At 45.3% G+C, this 16,394-nt stretch overlaps 1 long non-coding RNA gene across 1 annotated transcript; it reads left to right on the forward strand.

Annotated features, from left to right (window-relative positions):
- Positions 1–107: 107 nt before the first annotated feature.
- LOC103679448 lies at positions 108–14,405 on the forward strand. Its single transcript, XR_572943.2, has 4 exons — positions 108–306; positions 9,861–10,369; positions 13,441–13,545; positions 14,334–14,405. It is a non-coding gene; the product is annotated as an uncharacterized LOC103679448 (long non-coding RNA).
- Positions 14,406–16,394: the final 1,989 nt, after the last annotated feature.

Genomic DNA, 16,394 nt, shown 5'->3' on the forward strand with positions numbered 1-16,394 from the left:
AGGTGGGACTTTGTGCGGACCGTACCACTTGGAGGGGAGAGCGTGCAAGGGACGGACGTTCTGGGCTTAAGAGAAATAAAATGCTTTAGAGTCTCATTCCAGAAGATTTCACAACAATTTGACAATTGAGATGCCTTCCTGGAGAACTAGATTCAGAAAAGAAAAATTTGCTCCTCCACGATCACCCCCAAATTGTGTGGGAGTATGTTGGGTCCCCGTGGCTGCTACTCATTGGCCGAGATAGAGTTACGCGGACCAATAAGAAAAAGGAAAGAAATTTGCGGTCCTATGGAAAGAGAAAAGCAGGTGAGCGGTTGCTAGGCACTAAAGGCAGCGTTGCCTAGGTCTAGGTCCAACCTCAGTGGGCGGACAGCCGCCGGAGGGGGCGGGGGGCTCTGCCATCCGTGGGCGGGTGATCTGTGTCTGCCCAGGGGGAATGTTTGCTGCGCCACGAAAGGGAGGCGCAGGCTGGTGTTTCTAGGGCTAGGAAGGCAGGTATTTAACACCGTCTAATCTTGGGCTGGTGTTCTATGCAAAGGGATCGACTTCAGCTTCCCTGTGCCTACAGCTTTGCCTTCCTTGTATAGTCCACTACCGGGCCACAGTCGCAGCTACCACTGGTCTTGGGCTGCCCAGTATTTCAGTTTGTGTCTCAGTCGCAGCCAAGCCAGTCTGTTCCTTGACAGAATGAAGCCAACACGCCCAATTTGTGTCTTACCTTTTCCTCTGTCTCGTAGCAATCCAATCACTGAAGTGTATGGGCTGGGGGATGCTATGCTCATTTTGTACGTGGGACAATTGAGGTTCAGGCATTTTACAAGATCTGTTCTAGGATTGGCCTCGGGTCTGTCTGACTCTAAAGTCCTGTCCTGTTGGCCTCAGCCACCTTCACCGCCTCCTGAATTGACCTGAGCAGTTTAGCTTGTAACCTGTCACAGTGTTGGCTCCCCGACAAGGCCATGTGTTACTTTCTAGTGACTTCATCCAGTGGTCAGCTTTCAGTTCTTGCCTGACTCGACCGACCTCGCTCCTCTTTTAAAAAGTCTCCTCCCTGAGCTTCTGTGATCCCACAGGCCTCTGCTTTTCTTTCTGGCTGTGCATTTAACCCCTTTCCTCTCTGTCTTTCCCGTCTATCCTAGATGTTGGTGTCCATGTTGGCCCCTTCTGTTTGTTTTCTCTGCATAATGCCCTCTGCTTCTGTGGATTCTGTACCCCCATCATGAGCTGATGGCTTCCAGGTCCGCTCTGCAGCTGGAATACCTCCTGCTTTTAAAACATTTCGGTGTTCTTAGTCTTCCACCCCTACCCTGGCTTCAGACACCGGGGCATCTTGTTCACCCGCTCCCTCTCCATCTGTCCCCACACCCGCATTGGTCATTAAATCATTTATTCAGTTGTCTACAAATATGTGTCGGATGCAGCCTGTTCTAGGAACTTAGACAAAATAATGATCTCTGCCTTTGTGAGGTCTTACCCTGGTGGATGTGATGGGGGATAAACCCTGTACATAATATAAGTGAATCTCTACTGTGTTGGGAGGTAACGAGTAGGTGCTAAGTGCTGCCGGCAAAAAAGAGCAGAATAAAAGGGGTCAGGAGTGTGGTAGGGTGCTTGAAGCAGGTTGCAGGATCCGTGAGAAGCTGAACAAAGACTTGAAGGAGGAAGGGGCATGAACCAAAGGGATTTCTGGGTAAAGAGTCGCAGCCGGTTAAGAGCTGACCTGTCCTGGTTTGCTGGGAGGAGGCGAGTGTGGCTGGAGTGGAAACAGCAAAAGGGTTAGCAGGAGGAGGAGGAGGAGGCAGACCCAGAAGGCATTAGCCAGGACAAGGACTGTGGCTTTTACTCTGAATGACATGAGGAGCCATTGGAGGTGCTGAGTAGAGGTGTAACCTGCTCTACTTAGGTCTAAAAGGATCACCCTAGCACCTGTGTTATTGAATGTAGTGGGGTGGGGGGCAGAGGTGGGAGCAGGGAAACCAGGTAGGAGTTCTTACAGTCTGTTACTCAAGAGATGAGGTCCTGTTGAGTCAACCTCCAAAGTGTCTCTAGAAGTCATTCTTTCTTTTCCATCTTTATCTCCTGGTCTTAGTCTAGACCATCATCTTCTCATGCCTGGGCCAGTTTAACAGCCACCCAACTGGTCACCTTTCCTATACTCTACTCTCCGCTTATTGTCCCCACAGTGGCCAGAAAGATCCTCTGCCCCCTCATCTCACTCCTGACCTCCCCCCCCCACACTCTGCCCTTCAGGCATATGCCCTGTATGTGGGGACCCCCGATGTATCATACATACAAAAAAAGGTTTAAAAAGGTATTTTCACCAAATCATTATATCTATTTCAAAATTAAATAAATTCATCACGAATTAGATTTTTTACAGGGTGGAGAGGGGCAGATGGAGAGGGAGAAAGAGAATCTCTGGCAGGCTCCATGCGCAGTGCAGAACCTGTCACGGGGCTTGATCTCACCCCCCTGAGATCACAACCCGAGCTCAAACCAAGAGTCGGACATTTAACTGACTGAGCTACCCAGGCACTTCAGGCACCCCACAAATTAGATTTTTAATAAGTTAGGTAACAAATAATAATATTTGATTGGTGAGGTTAAAAAATTTAAATACTGGGTACAATAACATGTAAAATGGGAAGGAAGTTGTGATAGGAGAGAAAAAAATCCCCACGTGTCCATCAGGAAGAGAATGGTTGGATCCATCTATTCCAATAATGTTTAATGCATTGAAAAGTCAGATTTAAAAGAAAATCAGACACTTGCATGATTAAAAATAACCAAAACTAAAGGGTTTTCTATATATAGTATCATGTCATCTTCAAATAGTGAAAAATTTACTTCTTCCTCACTAATTTGAATGCCTTTGATTCCCTTTTCTTACCTGATTACAGTGGCTAGGACTTCTAGTACTATGTTGAATAAAAGTGGCTAGAGTGGACATCCTTATCTTGTTCCTGATCATAGGGGGAAGCTCCGATAAATGAATTTAGTAAGGTCAAAGGATACAAAATGAATGTACAGAAATCTGTTGCATTCCTAGACACCAATAATGAAGCAACAGAAAGAGAAAATAGCAATCCCATGTAAAATTGGACCAAAAATACTAAAATACCTAGGAAGAAACTTAAGCAAGGAAGTGAAAAACCTGTAGTCTGAAAACTATGAAACACTGATGAAAGAAATTGAAGACGATTCAGGGGCGCCTGGGTGGCACAGCGGTTGAGCGTCTGCCTTCGGCTCAGGGCGTGATCCCGGCGTTCCGGGATCGAGCCCCACATCAGGCTCCTCCGCTACGAGCCTGCTTCTTCCTCTCCCACTCCCCCTGCTTGTCTCTATCTGGCTGTCTCTCTCTCACTGGCTGTCTCTATCTCTGTCGAATAAATAAATAAAATCTTTAAAAAAAAAAAAGAAATTGAAGACGATTCAAATGGAAAGATGTTTCGTGCTCAAGGATTGTAAGAACAGATATTGTTAAAATGTTCATACTACCCAAAGGAATCTACAAACATAACTCAATCCCTATCACAGAACTACAACAAATAATCCTAAAATTTGTACGGAACCACAAAAGACCCCAAATAGCCAAAACAATTTTGAAAAAGAAAAACAAAGTTGGAGGCATCACAATTCCAGATTTTGAGTCATACTGCAAAGCTGTCGTAATCAAAAAGATATGGTACTGGTACAAAACTAGATACTTCGGGGGCACCCGGGTGGCTCAGCTGGTTAAGCATCTGCCTTCGGCTCAGGTCACGATCCCAGGGTCCTGGGATCAAGCCCCGTGTTGGGCTCCCTGCTCAGTGGGAGTCTGCTGCTTCTCCCTCTCCCTCTACTCCCTGCTCGTGCTCTTTCTCTCTCAAATAAATAAAATCTTTTCAAAAAATAGACACATTGATCAATAGAACAGGATAGAAAGCCCAGAAACAAACCCACAATTGTGTGATCAATTAATCTTTAACAGAAGAGGCAAGAGTATACAGTGGGAAAAAGAAAGTCTCTTCAATAAATGGTGTTGGGAAAACTGAACAGCTACATGCAAAAGAATGAAACTGGACCACTTTCTTACACGATACACAAAAATAAACTCGAAATAGATTAAAGATCTAAATGTGAGTCCCGAAACCACAAAAATCTTAAAAGAGAGCAAAGGCAGTCATTTCTGTGACATCATTCACAGCAACATTTTTCTAGATATGTCTCCTGAGTAAGGGAAATAAAAGCAAAAATAAACTGTTGGGACTATATAAAAATAAAAAGCTTCTGTACAGCAAAGGAAACAATCAACAAAACTAAAAGACAACCTACTGAATGGGAAAAGATATTTGCAAGTGACATATCCAGTAAAGGGTTAGAATCGAAAATATATAAAGAACTTATGCAACTCAATGCCCCCAAAACAACCCAATTAAAAAATGGGCAGAAGACATGAACAGAAACAGGCATTTCTCCAAAGAAGACACCCAGATGGCCGACAGACACTGAAAAAATGCTCAAAATCACTCATCATCAGGGAAATGCAAGTCAAAATCACAATAAGATATCACCTCACACATGTCAGAAGGACTAAAATAAAAAAAAGAAGAAACAAGTGTCGTCAAGGATGTGGAGGAAAAGGAACGCACGTGCCCTGCTGGTGGGGATGCAGACTGGTGCGGCCGCTGTGGGGAACAGTGTGGAGGTGCCTCGAAAATAAAAAATAGAGCTACCCTATGATCCAGTAATCACACTACTGGGTATTTACCCAAAGAATATGAAGACACTGATCCAACAGGATACGTGCACCCCTCTGTTTATTGCAGCACTATTGACAATAGCCAGGTGAGCCCAAGTGTCCATTGATAGATGACTGGATAAGGAAGATGTTCTATACATGCACATGGAATATTACTCAGCCATAAAAAAGAATGAATTCTTGCCATTTGCAAGAACATGGATGGAGTTAGAGAGTATAATACGAAATGAATTAAGTCAGTCAGAGAAAGACAAATACCATATGATCTCACTCATATGTGGAATTCAAGAAACAAAACAGGGGCGCCTGGGTGGCACAGCGGTTAAGCGTCTGCCTTCGGCTCAGGGCGTGATCCCAGCATTATGGGATCGAGCCCCACATCAGGCTCCTCCGCTACGAGCCTGCTTCTTCCTCTCCCACTCCCCCTGCTTGTGTTCCCTCTCTTGCTGGCTGTCTCTATCTCTGTTGAATAAATAAATAAAATCTTAAAAAAAAAAAAAGAGAAACAAAACAAACAAAGGGGAAAAAAAGAGACAAACCAAAAAACAGACTCGTAACTATAGAGAACAGAGGGTTACCAGAGTGGAGGTGGGCAGGGGGATGGGGGAAATAGGTGAAGAGGATTATGAGCACACTTATCATGGTGAGCACTGAGTAATGTATAGAATTGTTTAATCACTCTGTTGTACATCTGACACTAAGATAACACTGTATGTTAACTACATTGGAATTAAAATGTAAAACTTAATAAAAAATAAAAATAAATTTAAAAATAACCCAAACTAGGGGCACCTGGGTGGCTCAGTCAGTTAAACATCTGACTCTGGCTTTCATGTATGAAAAACACATATCTAACATTATACATAATGGTAAAAGACTGAATGCTTTCCTTCTAAGATCAGATACAAGAAAAGAATGTCCACCCTTGTGACTTCTATTCAGTATTATACTGAAAGTTTTAGCCAGGTAATTAGGCAAGAAAATAAATAAAAGTCATCTAATTGGAAAGGAAGAAATAAAAGTAGGTCTATTTGCAAATGGCAGAATCTTGCATATAGAAAACCCTAAGGAATCCATCAAAAAACTATTAGAGTTAGTAAGTGAGTTCAGCAAGGTTGCAGAATAGAAGATCAATATGCAAAACTCAGTTGTAGTTTTATTCACTAGCAATGAACAATCCACAAATGAGATCAAGAAAATTCCATTCACAATGCACGAAAAAGAATAAAATGCTTATGAATAAATTGAACAAGAGAAATGTAAGACTGGTACAGTGAATAATACAAAACATTGTTGATAGAAATTAAACATCTAAATAAATGGAAAAATATCTTATAACTATGGACTACAGAACTTAATATTTTTAGATGGCTTTGTCCCCAAAATTGAAATCTAAAATTCAGCAGTCCCTGTCAAAATCCCTGCTGCCTTCATTGCAAAAATTAATGAGGTGATCTTCAAATTCATGTGGAAATGAATGAGACCCAAAATAGAGAAAACATTCTTGAGAAGGAAGAAGAAAGCTGGAGTACTCATATTCCCGATTTTAAAACTTAGTACCAAGCCACAATAATCAAGATTATGTAGTACTGACAAAAGGACAGACAAATAAAGCAATAGAGTAGAATTAAAAGTGCAGAAATAAGCACAGACACTTATGGTCACTTGATTATCAACAAGGGTGCCAACACAATGCAGTGAGGAAAAAGTAGTCTGTCAGCAAATGATGCTGGGAACCCTACCTCACACCATACAGAAGCAATTAGCTCAAAATGGATCAAAGACCTAAACGTAAGACCTAAAAGTACGAAAGTCTTAGGAAAAAACAGGCATAAATCTTCATGACCTTGGGTTAGTTAGATAATGGTTTCTTGGATATGACACGAAAAGCACAGCCTTTTAAGAAAAGCTAGATAAATCAGACATCATCAAAATTTAAAACTTTTGTGCTTCAAAAGACACCATCAGGAAATTGAAGAGACAACTCACAGAATAAAAGAAAACATTTGCAAATCATATATTTGATAAAAGATTTGTATCTAGAATGTAAAAAGAACTCTTACAACTCAGTAATAAAAAGACAACCCAAATCAAAAATGGCAAAGGATTTGAACAGAAATTTCTTCAAAGAAGACATGGCCAACAGGCACACGAAGGAAATGCAAATCCAAACCACAATGAGATCACTGCACATCCACTAGGATGGTTACAATAAGAAAGGCACGAAAAGAGCAACAATAACAAGTGTTAGCAAGGATCTGGAGATACTGGTACCTTTGTGCAGGTACCTTTCTGGCAGGAAATCTCAGTTCTCCTCCAAACTGACCTAAAATTTCAATCTAGATCAAAAGAGTTTTTCATGGAACTTAAGAGTTTATTTTAAGATATGTATATGTGACTCTTGATCCCAGGGTTGTGGTTTCAGGCCCCACGTTGGGTGTAGAGATTACGTTATAAAACAAAGAAAAAAATGTGGGGCTCCTGGATGGCTTAGTCAATGGAGCATCCGACTGGTTTTGGCTCAGGTCATGATCTCAGGGTTGTGGGATCGAACCCCGAGTCAGGCTCTGGGCTCAGCGAGGAGTCTGCTTGAGATTTTTTCTCTCCCTCTCTCTTTGCCCTCCCTCCTGCTCTCTCTCTCTAAATAAATAAAATCTTTAATAAAACCAGAACCTCTTCCTTTCCTAAGCTGGTGGAGGGCACATAGGTGTGTCTACTTTGTTTTTTTTTTTTTTTTAAGATTTTATTTTAAAGCAATCTCCATAACCAGTGAAGGGCTCGAACTCACAGCCCCAAGATCAAGAGCCCCATGCTCCACTGACTGAGCCAGCCGGATGCCCCAATACCAAGAATTTTTTAAAGTGAGAGGAATATATATGGTATATAGTATATCACGGATAAAACATTTAGATTTGTTTTAGATTTTATTTTTAAGCAGTCTCTACACACCATGTGCGGCTCGAAACCACAACCCTGAGATCAAGAGTCACGTGCTTCACCGACTGAGTCAGCCAGGTGCCCCTACATTTTTCTCTTTTTGTAGTCAGGAATCTTTCTTTAAGTAATAAGAATGAGGTAAGTCTACATAGCCTGATGTAGAAAAACTTCTAAGACATTTTATTAGGTTAAAAAAGTAACTTCCAGAATAATGTTAGAAGTATGGTCTCATTGATGTAAAGAAAAAATTAGCTCTGTGTGTGTATTTATATACATATTTTGTATTACATGCGCCTATTGACAAGGATTACACTTCCAAAGGGGACACCTAGGGGTGCCTGGGTGGCTCAGTCCGTTAAGCGTCTAACTTTTGATCTCAGCTCAGGTCTTGATTCCAGGGTCTTGAGTTCAAGCCCCATGGTGGGTTCCAAGCTGGGCATAGAGCCTACTTAAAAAAAAAAAAGAGAGAAAAGAAAAAAGAAAAATAAATAAAGGGGACATCTCTAGGGAAAAGAGGAGGAGGTGGGACGGGGGAGGAGTGTTGTGAAGAGAGATGTCTGTTTTTTTTTTTTTTTTAAAGGGGGAAAGGATTTTCCTCATTTTTATTTATTTATTTTTTAAGATTTTATTTATTTATTTGACAGAGATAGAGACAGCCAGCAAGAGAGGGAACACAAGCAGGGGGAGTGGGAGAGGAAGAAGCAGGCTCCCAGCGGAGGAGCCTGATGTGGGGCTCGATCCCATAACGCCGGGATGACGCCCTGAGCCGAAGGCAGACACCCAACCGCTGTGCCACCCAGGCACCCCGAGAGATGGCTGTTTTATCCTGCATACTTATGAGCAGCTTAAAACCATATGAAAGAGAATGTATTCATCTATTACTTGTATAATCATTTATAAAATGATTTTGAGGATTTCAATGAGTCAAAAAAAAAAAATGTGGACACCCCATGACCCAGCAGTTTCAATTCTAGGACTCCATCTTAACGAAGAATTCACTGAAGCACAGTTTGTAAGAGAGAAAATTTAGAAACAACCTACATGCCCATCAATAGGCAAATGGTGAGATTTATATAACCTTACAGCAGAATGGTTAGAGTAGTAACCAAAGTTCGTCAAATGCAGAGTATATGCCAGACCCTACATTCGTGTGTTCACTTAATCCTGGCAAGGTAGACACCATTACTTCCCTCATTTTATAGACAAGGAAACGGAGGCTCAGAGAGCTTGAGCCATTTGACCAGTCACTTAGAATCGAAGTGGTAGACACAGGATTTGAACCCCGGGAGTATCTGATTCCACAATCATCCACCTTGACCACTGGGTCTCCTAAACGCAGGCATTAAGAAGGATGAGTTCAGATCAATGTCGCTGCCACGAAAAGTTGTCTATCCTGTTATAGAAAAAAAAGATCGTAAAATGGTTATACAGTAAGATTTCAATTTTGTGAACTGAAAAAAAAAATAACTCGTAAAATATCTGGAGGAATATTCACCAGCTGTTACTGGTGGTTATGTGGGTAGGAGGTAGAGATAGGATTACGTCTGTTTATGGGTTATGTTAGAAATTTCTGTAAGTTTTGAGGTTTTCACCAAGTAAGGGGATTCCTTTCATAAACAGAAAAATAAAGATTTAAAAGTGAAGGCAGCAGCAATCCTGGGTTGCTGGGAGCTGCGTGGCAGGGTAAGCCCGAAGCTTCATGGAGCACCATTGGCTTTCCGGAGGACAAACAGCCTTCCGATCAGAGACCTGAGCTGCCTGCCTGTAGGCACATCTGGCCCGTGGTCCAGTTTTGTTTGACCCGCACAGGACTGACAATGTTTTATCCATTAGTTGTCATTGCTTAAAATGTGTAAGATTTCACATAAGAAGTAAGGATGTCTGGCTCCTGCAGGAAACTTGACTGGCCCCACTGGGCCCACCTTCCTGGTAAGAGCTGCTTGGATGGGGCCAGTGCTTTTCAGTCCCTGGAGGCCAAGGTCACTCCCGCTCATTACCTGTCCCAGCTCTGTGGGCATTAGCTTTGCTGCTTGGGGCACGCGTTGAAATGGAGACATGCTTGGCACTCCTTGACCAGCCATACTCACCCCTCAATTCAGCGGGGTATTGGCTCCAGGAGCACATATCGGGAATTTGTCCCATCATTTATCTGACACACGTTTATTACATTGTTTCTTCCTAGAGTAAGCCCATGCTGGTGTGAAAATTGAGAAAAGGAAACCTCATTTAGAATGGAGCCAGGAGGCCGGCAGGGGGAGCTCTCACGCCCAGCCCTGGCTGTCTACCGCAGACCCAAGGGGAAGAGAGGAACCTAGCAAGGGGATACTCCTGCACTATTCCAGCAAGAGGAGGGAACATTTCTTCTTGCCCCAGCAACAGCCCAGCCAATGACGGACAGTCACAGCCCAGCCACTGAGAAACCGCTATACTTCAAGCTCCCAGTTTACTCCAATGGACTTTTAGTTTATAACCCCCGACTCCCCCCCTTTCCTCTATAAAAGAGTGGTCCTCTGCTCGGTCAGGGAGTTGCTCCTGGTTTTGCTGGAGCCTGCTTGTCCCAGGTTGTAATTCTCGGCGATTCCCGAATAAACCCATCTGTTGCTTGTAAAATAACCGGCTGCTCCAGATGATGCCGCATGGAGGAGAAAAGAGCTCTCCGCGGAGGGAGCGCCTTGCCCAAATTGCAAAATTGTAAGGAAACACATGGTGGTTATTGTTGCAAACCTTTCAGTTTGAGGGTGGTCTGTTTCATAGCAATGGATCACCGAAACCAAAGCGGGCACGATGTCTGGTTTGTCTCACTGTTCCCAGCCCCAGGTCCAGGGTCTGGGACACAATACGAGTTCAGTGGATATTGAAAGAGTGCATAAACAAACGTTTGGATGGGGGAATAGATGGCTGGATATGGGCATTGACTCGGGCCTGACCGCCCTGGGGTGGTAGGTTTCGGCAGAATCAGGCACCCGGGGCAGCAGCTTCTTGGGGGACTGAGGGGACAATTCCTGTTGGGATTGGTTTTTTGTTTGTTTGTTTTTGCTTTTTTTGGGTTTTGTTGTTGTTGTTGTTGTTGGGTTGTTCAAACTCATTTCCTGGGCAGGGTTCCCATCAGAGCCCCTGGAGGGGGCATATCACAACAGATGTTCCCGTGAGGTGGTGACTGCTGTCAGGGACCTAGAAGCTTCCATAGCACCGTGGTTCCAGAGCCGCACCATCCGTGCTGGAGCCACACCAGCAGAAGGCAGGCCTGGGGCTGGGGCGGGGGGGGGCTCCATTTCACTCAGTTCCAGAGTTAAGTCTCACATGATTGCAGTTAAACAGCTGGAACATTTTTATTTTTCCATCCCAACCTTTGCAAGCCAGGAAGGCATCTGGGAGGGGGCTGGGTCGGGTGCCACGTGAGCCAGATGGCTACCCCACGTCCACTCACTGCTCTGCCGAAGGCCTTCCTCACTGGGCATTTGGATTCCTGCGTGTCGGCTTCAGCCTGCCGCCCCCACCGTCGTGGCCAGACTTTGTGTCGTGGCCAAACTTAACTCGCCCTCATTCCTCACACTCTGCTTGTCTCTTCAGCGTAGCTTTCTTCTCTTTCGTTCCTCCTTCGTGTGAGATGCTTTCCTCCTTCCGTTTGCCGGGAAAATGCTTAGTGCAGCTCCAGAGACACTTCAATGACTCTCTCCCTCCCCTTGGTGCCCGTGGCACTGAGCCAGTGGGAACACAGTCTCATCAGACCCTACGTTGTCATTACTCCTGTGTCTATGACCTCTGTCAGGGCAGGGTTCGGAATACTAAGAATAACTCCTCTGCGTGTGGTGTAAATTGTAAGGTTGGCCACACAGCCCGTGTGTGTTGAGCTCTGACCGTACGCCTGGCTTATCACAATCCTACGGGCCAGGTACCATTAGCACGCTTCTTTCCTGGTTGGGGAAACTGAGGTAGAGAAAGATTAGGTAACTTGCCTGAGGTTTGCACAGCTAACAGAGAAAGACAAAGTCAGGATTTAACCCAGGCAGGGTGGCCCCTCAGCCTCTTTACTTTGCAACACATGCATTTTCTCGATCCCTGTGACAAATTGCCATTTTTTTCCTGAAGTAAGCTGTAAGCCCAACGTGGGGCTTGAACTCATGATCCCAAGTTCAAGAGTCGCATGCTCTACTGACTGAGCCACCCAGGTGCCCCCCAAGTTACCATTTGATTGATGAGAAAGCCAAAGCTCAGAGAGGCTAGGAGACTTAGCCAGTCAGCCTGCTGGAGAGTGGCAGAGCTAGGACAGTTGTCTGGTTCCCCCACACTCCCCTGCACTTCTTGCGAGCCAACAGCCCCCACTGTCTGGACCTGACTCCCCCAGGACCTGTGGTGAGTTGCACCCCCAATCCAAGCAGTGTCTGGGGCTCAGTCATTACCCACAGTCTTTGGGCAAAGCCGGGGAGCAGTCACCACTGGGCTACACAATCTGAGTGTCCTTGGAGGGCAGAGCAGGGACAGGGAGCCCAAGTCTCTGCCCGCGGCAGGGGGCAGGTGGCCAGGGGTGAGGCCATGTCATAACTCTAAACGCAGACCCTGAGGGCATCTATGAAAGGGACAAAGAATACAGGGGTGGAATAAGGAAGGCCCAGAGACAGCACCTGTTACCCAAGTGTATTGTAAACAAAGAAAGTTGTGGGGGAAATAAGTTGCTGGCTTGGGCAATCAGTTCGCACTCAGCCAATCAACACACGTTTACAGGGCCTGTTATGTGCCAGGCACGGAGCTGTGTGCTGGGGACTCAGTAGGGAGCAAGAAGACACTTTCTGCCCTCATGAACCTTCTTGCCCAGTGCAGGAAATGTGAGATACATACTTTTCGTCCTGCCTTTTTGCCATTAGAATGGAGTCTCCCTGCTGCCCCTGATTCAGTCATTTCTTTATCCAGCAAGTGTTTAAATTTAAATTCAATTAGCCAACAGAGAGTATATCATTAGTTTCAGAGGTAGTGTTCAACAATCCGTGAGTTGCGTATAACACCCAGGGCTCATCACATCACATGCCCCCCTTAATGCCCATCACCCAATTATCCAGCAAGTATTTACCGAGTGCCCACCACGAGCCAGCCCTTGTGCTCATTGTAGAGAACGCATTCGTGAGCAGAACAGGTAAAAATCCCTGTCCTCCTGGAGCTTCCAGTCAACAGACAACAAATAAACAAGGAAACACATAGAGAAGTGTTGACGTTGGGGGATCGAGAGGGGAGGGGAGGGGAGGTGGAGCAGATGAGGAGGACTCAGTGTCTGAAGGGAGGAGAGACAGTCCTTCTGTCCCTGCGGGAGGTGTGCACAGATGTGGGTTCAGGTAGCTCCAGGAACAGGACAAGGGAACGAGTGTGAGAGGTGGGAGGAGCGAGGAGAAGTTGTGACCAGTCATCGCCGAAAGCAGGACCAGGATCTGAGCAGAGAAACACGGGAGAATTCCAGGAGGTGGGTGCCCAGGGACTCCTGCACCCCGAGGTCACGGCGAGACAGCCCTCTGGTTCTCTGATTTGCTTCGTCTCAGGGGCACGTACCACGTAGATGGATGAATGGGTTCAGCCGGGGTGCGGCGTTTCTAGGATATATCCATGTGCTCTTGATTCTCCTCTTTCCAAGAGGTGGCCCCTAATTCCCCCTCCTTGAGTGTGAACTGGGCTCAGTAATTCGCTTCTAATGAGTAGATGAAAACAAAAGTGATGGCATGACTTGTGAGACTTGGTCACAAAAGGCACTTTGGCTTCCTGCTTGCTCTGTGTCTCAGGTCACTCACTCTGGGGAAGCCAGATGCCATGGCAGGGAGACAGGCAAGCAGCCCTCTGGATAGGACGACGTGGTGTGCAACGGAGGCCCCGCAGCCCCCAGCCATGTGAGTGAGCCCCCAAGGAGGGGGACCCCGCAAACCTCCGGCCCCTACCAAGCCTTCAGACGATGGAGGCTCTGGCCAACATCTTGACTGCAAACCTCAGGAGAGACAGTGAGTCAGAACTTCCTAGCTCTGTTGCTCCTGAATTTCCTGAGCTATGGAACAGGGAGGTAGTAAATTCTTTTTCAATTTATTTATTTTTTATTTTTTTAGATTTTTATTTATTTATTTGTCAGAGAGAGAGAGAGAACAAGCAGGGAGAGTGGCAGGCGGAAGGAGAAGCAGGCTTCTTGCTGAGCCAGGAGCCGGATATGGGGCTTGATCCCAGGACCCCAGGATCATGACCTGAGCCGAAGGCAGAACCTTAACCGACTGAGCCACCCAGACGCCCCTTTTTTAATTTAAACCACAACGTTCTGGGGTAATTTTTATACAACAAAAGATAACAAATACACCAGTGTCTTCAATAGAGAGAGGAGAAATTGGAGGGCAGGCTTCCATCTGGTGATGCAAGAACCCAGGCTCCTTCTGTCTTGTGGCTCTGCTATCCTCTGGGTGCCCTGGAGATCTGCACTGGGCTGGAAATCTGGGGTATAGAAAATGAGGGAGATTGTTAGGGCAGTTTTCAAAGGCCATACCTGGTAACGAATAATAAAAAATAATGAAAAATGGGATGAGGAGGTCACATGTAAGATGGAACCAAAAGATGAGAGCGTGGGGTGGGTGGAAGGGAAAAAGGAACAAGGATCAGTAGGAAGACCCTCTGGCCTGAAAGTGTGGGTGTATTTTAGGAAACAAGGAGAACCCCTGAGTGATGAGCTGGGGGAGTGACGCTGAGAATGGCCGAAACGGACTGTGAAGAGGTGAGTGGAGACCGGGCACGCTTGGCCTTGTTAACAGCCGGACTAGGGTCCGTGGGAAGATGCTGCAGGGTCCAAGCCGGAGACAGGTGCAGGTCTGCCCTGGGAATGTCCTGAGGGCCGCAGTAGAGGGAGGGGCTGGAGGAGGGAGGGGGTAGCCGCTGGAGCAGGAAGAGTGGTCAGGAAGCTGATGCAGCCCTCAGACGGAGATAAAAACAGCCTGCTGTGGTCTGGGCGGGGTGGACAGACACCCTCCAGGCATAGAGAGGGCCAGGATGCGGTATTTGAGTAAATGGGGGAGGGAGAGAAAAAGGGAGAAGCCAAGCAGCCCCAGGCTTCCGTGGGGAAGATAGAATTAGTATCTAAGACGTGGAATCCCAGAGACTACGGGTTGAGAGGCAACCTGTTGAGTTCACTTGTTAAAATTATGAAATATTTGATATGTACAAAATAATCGATGTCAGATATACGTAAGCAATGGGGTGAAATAATAAATTAAACACCCGGCTTGAAAAACACAACATCAGCGACATCTCTGTTTCCCCATTTCCTCCTCCCAACACATCTCCCCGGCCCCCACAACCCTACTTTATAGTATTTTTAAACTCATTACCTTGCTATCATTTTTCTCATAAACTTGAGCGGCTGTTTTATTACACATATGTTTACCAAAATATTCCAGTTAAGAATTGAAAGGATTTGCTTTTTCGGTATAAAACTGACCGCACGCCCAATCAAGCTCCCGGTATCCAGATCCCGTTTCAACAACTGGCTCAAACTTTCTGCCCAGACACTCCCTCTCCTGTTGCTCTCGGCCACACATCCCTACTGGTGCGGTGTGCCCTTGGGGTGCGTTTCACTGGGCACGGCAAGATGCATTCCGTGCATTCGTTGAGGTGATGCAATTTTTCCCCTCTATCTGTTAAAGAGGTAAATTGCATTCATTATATTTCTCATTTCTAACCTGGCCTTCGGATTGATTGATTGATTGATTGATTTTAAGTAGGCTCCATGCCCAGCTCAGAGCTCAACAAGGGGCCTGAACTCATGACCCTGAGATCAAGACCTGAGCTGAGATCAAGACCTGAGCCGAGATCAAGAGTCGGACGCTTTGGGTGCCTGAGTGGCTCAGTGGGTTAAGAGCCTGCGTTCAGTTCAGATCATGATCCCGGGGTTCTGGGATTGAGTCCCTCATTGGGCTCCCTGCTCAGCGGGGAGCCTGCTTCTCCCTCTCCCTCTGCCGCTCCCCCTGCTGTGCTCTCTTGCTCGCTCTTTGCCAAATAAATAAATAAATAAATAAATCTTAAAAAAAGAAAAGAGTTGGACGCTTAACCGACTGAGTCACCCAGGCACCCCTAACTAACCTGGCCTTTTTAGAATAAATCCAATTTGGGCACAGTGTGTTATCTTTCCTGTATATTACTAGATTGAGTTTACTAATAATTTGCTTAGGGTTTTTGCATCTATGTTTCTGAGCCTGAAGAATTTCTTTTATAGTCTATTGGCTTTTTGGTATCAAGTATATAGTACCCTGATGATGTGTGGAGGATGGGCCCTCTTTTTTTATACTCTGGAATATTTGTATAAGATGCAATTATTTGTTCTTTGAATTTTAGTTAATCTTACTGGTGGAACCATATAGGCGTGGATTTTCTTTATAAGATTTTGTCTAATGATTCAATTTGTTTACTGTTATAGGACTAAGCAGAATTTCTATTGCCATCTGTTTTATTTTTTGTTAGTTATATTTTTCTATAGGGACTTATCTACTTTCATATAAACAAATATAAGTATATAAAATATGTTTCTTTTTTAAGATTTATTTTATTTATTTATTCGAGACCGAGAAAGAGTGCGCACGCAAGTGGGGGGGAGGAGCAGAGGAACAGGATCTCAAGCAGACTCCAAGCTGAGTGCAGAGCCCAATGTGGGGCTTGATCTTACGACCACGAGATCACAACCTGAGAGGTTTAACCGACTGAGCCACCCAGG

This window comes from Ursus maritimus, unplaced genomic scaffold (assembly GCF_017311325.1).
Source record: "Ursus maritimus isolate PB19 unplaced genomic scaffold, ASM1731132v1 scaffold_23, whole genome shotgun sequence".
Classification (NCBI taxonomy): Eukaryota; Metazoa; Chordata; class Mammalia; order Carnivora; family Ursidae; genus Ursus; species Ursus maritimus.